Source organism: Myotis daubentonii, chromosome 5 (genome assembly GCF_963259705.1).
Source record: "Myotis daubentonii chromosome 5, mMyoDau2.1, whole genome shotgun sequence".
NCBI lineage: Eukaryota > Metazoa > Chordata > Mammalia > Chiroptera > Vespertilionidae > Myotis > Myotis daubentonii.
This window is the reverse complement of record NC_081844.1, coordinates 51,330,135-51,336,134: the sequence shown is the minus strand read 5'-3', so window position 1 is coordinate 51,336,134 and position 6,000 is coordinate 51,330,135.

Genomic DNA, 6,000 nt, shown 5'->3' with positions numbered 1-6,000 from the left:
TGATGGTAAAGATGCTCAACAGCATGAAAAAAAGTTATAGTAACTATGGAAAAAGAACAGTCTGAGATAAAGAATGACATAACACAAATAAGGGACACATTGGAATGAATACACAGCTGATTAGGAGAAGCTGAGGATTGAATTAGAAGACAGAGTTGAAAATATCACTCAGAGAACCAAAAAGAAGAAAACAATTAAAAAACAGGAGGACAGCTTAAGGGAGCTGTGGGACAACATGAAACGTAACAATATTAGAATAGCAGGTGTGCCAGAAGAGGCAGAAAGGGAGAAAGGAATAGAGAATGTGTTTGAAGAAATAATGGCAGAAAACTTCCCTAATCTGATAAAGGAAAATGTCACACAAAGTTCAGGAGGCATAGAGAACTCCAAGCAAGAAGAACCGAAACAGGCCCACGCCCAGGCACATCATAATTAAAATACCAACAATTAAAGACAAAGAAAGAATCTTAAAGGCAGCTAGAGAAAAGAAAGCTGTTACCTATAAAGGAGTTCCCATAAAGCTGACACCTGATTTCTCATCAGAAACTCTACAGGCCAGAAGGGAATGGCATGATGTAGACAAGGCAATGGAAAGCAAGGATCTGAGACCAAGATTACTATATCCAGCAAGCTATCATTCAAAAGAGACAGACAAATAAAGAGCTTCCCAGATCAAAAAAAAGGCTAAAGGCTAAAGGAGTACATTACCACCAAGCTAGCATTATAAGAAATGCTAAAGGGACTGCTGTAATGAGAAGAAGAAACAGAGAGAGAAACCTAGCCATACAGAATTAAAATGGCAATAAATATCTATCAATAATAACCCTAAATGTTCCAGACAAAAGGCGTAGGGTAGCTGAATGGATACAAAAATATGATCCAACCATATGCTGTCTACAAAAGACCCACCTAAAAAAAAAAAAAGACACACAGAATGAGAATGAAGGGATGGAAAAAAATTTCCCATGCAAATGGAAAAGAAAAAGAAAAAGCTGGAGTAGCAATACTCATATCTGAAAAAATAGACTTTAAAATGAAGGCCATCACAAGAGACAACAAAGGTCACTACATAATACTAAAGGGATTGCTCCAACAAGAGGATATAACCCTGGTAAACATATATGCACCCAATATAGGGGCACCTAAATATATAAAAAAAACTTCTAGAGGACTTTAACAGAGAGATCGACAATAATACAGTCATAGTAGAGGATTTTAACATCCCTCTGACTTCACTGGATAGATCTTCCAGACAAAAACTAGATCAGATGGATTTAATTGACATTTATAGAACATTTCACCCCAATGCAGCAGAATATACATTCTTCTCAAGTGCACATGAATCATTTGCAAAGATAGAACACATATTAGGACACAAAACAAGTCTCTACAAGTTCAAGAGGATTGAAATTATATCAAACATCTTTCTCAGATCACAGTGGAATAAAATTAGAAATCAATTACAGTAAAAACATTTAAACACATGGAGGCTAAATAGCATATTATTTTAAACAATGAATGGGTTACCAACAAGATCAAGAAAGAAATCAAAAACTTCCTGGAAACAAATGAAAATGAACACACAAATACCCAAATCTCTGGGACACAGCAAAAGCAGTCCTGAGAGGAAAGTTCATAGCACTACAGGCCTACCTCAACAAACCAGAAAAATCAGCAATAAACTGTTGAACCCCACAACTTAAAGAACTAGGAAGAGAACAACAAGAAAAGCCCAGAGTAAATAGAAGGAAGGAAATAATAAAGATTAGAGCAGAAGTAAATAACATAGAGACAAAAAAAAAATTAATGAAACCAGGAGCTGGTTTTTTGAAAGGATAAACAAAATTGATAAACCGTTAGCCAGACTCATTGAGAATGCCATTTTCCATACTGAAAAGCAATTTGAAATCTTAGATGTGGATAGAAAGTTTCTTCCTATTTTTTAAATGCTTTGATTACTAATAAATATTAAAAAATTTTAATTTAATTATTAAAATTTTATGAAATTTGTTCCCTAATTTGCTTCTTTTTTTGAAAGTCTTACATGAGTAATGACATGTTCCTAGAAATGTCTTTGTGTTGATGTTTCAAGGAGGGAGAAGTATTATAAAGCAAGGCTTTTTAAATTTGGCAGCATGACGGTATTCTGGACTTTCAGAAATTACAAATTCCCAGATTACACTGTGGACCAAGTAAGGTACTTGAACCTGGCTGGAGTGGCTCAGTGGTTGAGCATTGACCTATAAATCAGGAGGTCACGGTTTGATTCCTGGTTGGGGCACATGCCTGGGTTGCAGGCTTGGTCCCCAGTGTGGGGCATGCAGAAAGCAGCCAATCAATGATTCTCTCTCATCATTGATGTTTCTATCTCTCTCTTCCTCTCTGAAATCAATACAAAAATTAAAAAAAAAATTAAACTACTTGGATGGCGATGCTGGAGGGGTGTCAAGGCTCTAGTTTGCATTTTTAAATGTTTCCCAAGTGATTCTGTTGTAACCATCTACTCATTTCAGATTGCTTTTGGGAGCCCTGTAAGCCTTTTTTGGGGGGTCAGAATTAATTTCCTTAGAAATCTTTTATCTTTGGAAGTAAAAACCATTTTAGAATGTTGCTATGGATTGTGCTGTGTCCCCAGGAAATTCATGTATTGAGGTCCCAATGTCCAGTACCTCAGAATGTAGTCATATTTGGAGATAAAATCTTTAGTGAAGTGATTAAGTTAAAATGAGGCCAGTAGAGAAGCTCTAATTCAATTTGAGCAGTATTTTTTTCAAGAAGAAGAGACACCAGGATTGTGGGTATATGGAGAGACTGCCATGTGAAGAGGCAGCAAGAGGACAGCCATCTGCAAGCCAAGGAGAGAGGCCTGGAACAGATCCCTCTCCCACGACCCTCAGGAAAAACCGAACCTGCCAACACCTTGATCTTGGACTTCTAACCTCCAGAACAGAGAGAAAATAAATTTCTGTTGTTTAAACACACCTAGTCTATGATATTTTGTTATGGAAGCCCTAGCAAACTAATATAGATGTCATATTCCTTTAGTGTAGGATCCCAGGAATCTGAGAGGTTTTGAGAATCTCCCTAAGTAAGCTCAGAAGAATGTTTCTCTCCCTCTTTTTAACCCTCACCCAAGGATATTATTCCATTGATTTTTAGAGAGAGTGGAAGAGAGGGAAAGACAGAGAAAAATATTGATTTGAGAGAAACACGTTGATTGGTTGCCTCCTGCACAGGCCCTGACCATAGCATAGGAGCCTACAACTGAGGTACGTGCCCTTGACTGGAATCGAACCAAGGACTCTTTGGTCTGCAGGCCGATGCTCTATCCACTGAGCCAAACCAGCTAGGGCAGAAGAAGAATGTTTCTTTAGAAAAGTAAATTCTTGCTCTAATAGGTTTGGCTCAGTGGATAGAGCGTCAGCCTGTGAACTGAAAGGTCCCAGGTTCGATTCTGGTCAAGGGTATGTACCTTGGTTGTGGGCACATCCCCAGTAGGAGGTGTGCAGGAGGCAGCTAATCGATGTTTCTCTCTCATCGATGTTTCTAACTCTCTATCCCTCTCCCTTCCTCTCTGTAAAAAATCAATAAAATATATTAAAAAGAAAAGGAAAAAAAGAAAAGTAAATTCTTGGGAAAAGACATAAGCTAAAATGACTTCTCCACATAGAATTCTAGAATACCCACATGAGCTACATGGAGATATTCTGATAATAGTAATAGTCAATGGAAAATAATTTTGAACTTGGCAGTGTTGAGTGAAATCATTATTGAAATTTATTTAAGTGTTTTGTGTGTGTGTGTGTGTGTGTGTGTGTGTGTGCATGTGTAAGACAATATTTCTCATCTCCCTTGCAACTAGATAGTATATCATATCACCAGTTCTGGCCAATAGAAAATTGTTGAGGGTAATGTATGCATTTTCAGATTTGATCCCTAAAAATCTCTCGTGATCCTACTCCTTTCTTCTCATGGATGACATGTGTTGAAGTGGCATCCACAAGATGGAAGTAGCCTTTGCCTCTGAGTCCCCACTTGGACTTTAGTAACCCACCCACTCATGAACCAAACTGCTAATCATATTAGACTGTTACAGGAGAAATAATACATTGTTTTAAGGTGCTGAGATTCCTCTTTGTTCCTTTTGTGCTTTTGTTGCAATAGCATAGCGTACCTTATCCTGACAAATCCGGTCTGCACTCTGAGGGTAAACAGATGTTGTCCTTCAATCACTCAGCATTTGTTACATACTCTGAATCAACTCTTATGTTGAAATATTTTCCCAAATGTTGAAGTCTTCATTAATCCGTATCAAATTAGGCGGTATACTTTATTTTCCATGTGCTGTGAAGAATTACCGAATGCTAGGTTGATAATTGTAGGTAGGTTCAAAGAAACAGGTTTGAAGTGGATTACAACAGGGAGTAAGCAGAAAATTCTAAGGGAATAAAAGGTTATATTTGCTAACTCAAATTGGGTTGCAGGTTTTATTCTCGGCCTGGTTAGGGGTGCATGTGGGAGGCAACCAATTGATATGTCTCTCTCACATCAATGTCTCCTTCTCTCTCTTTCTCTCTCTGCCCTGTTTCCCCCGTCCCTTCCATTCTTTCTAAAAATCAATGGAAAAATATCCTCGAGTGAGGATTAACCAACCAACCAAACAAACAAACATATATTAGTAGAAGAGTGTGAACTTGAAGGGACAAGTATCAAAGGACACTTTGGGAAGGGTTAATTTTATGTTTTTTTCTTTAATTATTGTTGCAATGCTAATAAATGGAGTAGTAATCCATAGAAACCAGAGGTCATAATTTTTTCTTCTAAATAAAAAAAATTAATTTAAATATTATATTTTTGAATCATTTCTATATCACTTGATTCAAAGTTCAAAAGACACAAAAGGCTGTACATTGAAAAGCCTCTTTTCCATGTTTCCCCTAGACCGTTAGTTTTCTTCTTCAGGAGCAAGTAAAGCTACCAATTTCTTATTTATTTTCTAGAAGTTTTATATCTGTACAGACAATAGTATATCTATTTGATAGCACATGTCACGTTCCCCTTACGACTTAATTGGCAATAATTTTTGGATAGCATTTAAAATATATCCAAAATGCAAATACAGGTTGCCACTTCACCTATTACTGCCCTGGTTCAAGCCAGTGCTATCTCTTGATTATTTTAAAGCAATAGCCTTCTAAGTAACGAACAGATCAAATAGGGCAATCCTTTAAAAAAAATTTTTTAAATTCAGGTCATGTCACTCATCTGTTCTGCACCCTGTGGTGGCTTTTCATCACACTGAGTGGAAGTCACATTCTTTACCTTGGGATACACAATGTGCTCATTGTCCTTCCATTACCTCTCAGATCTCACACCCACTGCACCTCATCGTTGGTATGGCTGCCACACCGTCCTCCTTGCTGTACCTTGAACATGCCACCTCGGGGACTTTATACCTGTCCTTTATTTCTGGATGGTTTTCCCCCATTATCTGCATGGCTAATTTCCTCACTTCTTTCCAGTCTCTACTCAAATGCCACGTTAACATAGAAAACTTCTCTGACAATCCTAAATAAAATAGCAATGATCCTGGGCTACTTTCTTTTACATAGTGTGGTTTTACCCCATTTGACACTATACTTATTCTTACTGGTTTACTAGAGGTCCGATGCACAAAAATTTGTGCAAGAATAGGCCTTCCTTCCCCCGGCAGCTGGCACCGGCTTCCCTCCAGCACCTGGGACCCGGGCTGCTTCCCTCCTCCAGCTGCTCGCAGGCACCCCAGACCTGGCTGGCTTCCCTCTAGTCCCGGCTTTGTCAAGAAAGACATCCTGTCTAATTAGCATATTACCATTTTATTATTATAGAGTAGAGGCCCGGTGCATAAAATTTGTGCATGGGAGGGGGAGGGGGGTCCCTCAGCCTGGCCTGCACCCTCTCACAATGCAGGACTGCTGGCTCCTAACTGCTTGCCTGCTTGCCTGATCAGCCCTAGCCCCT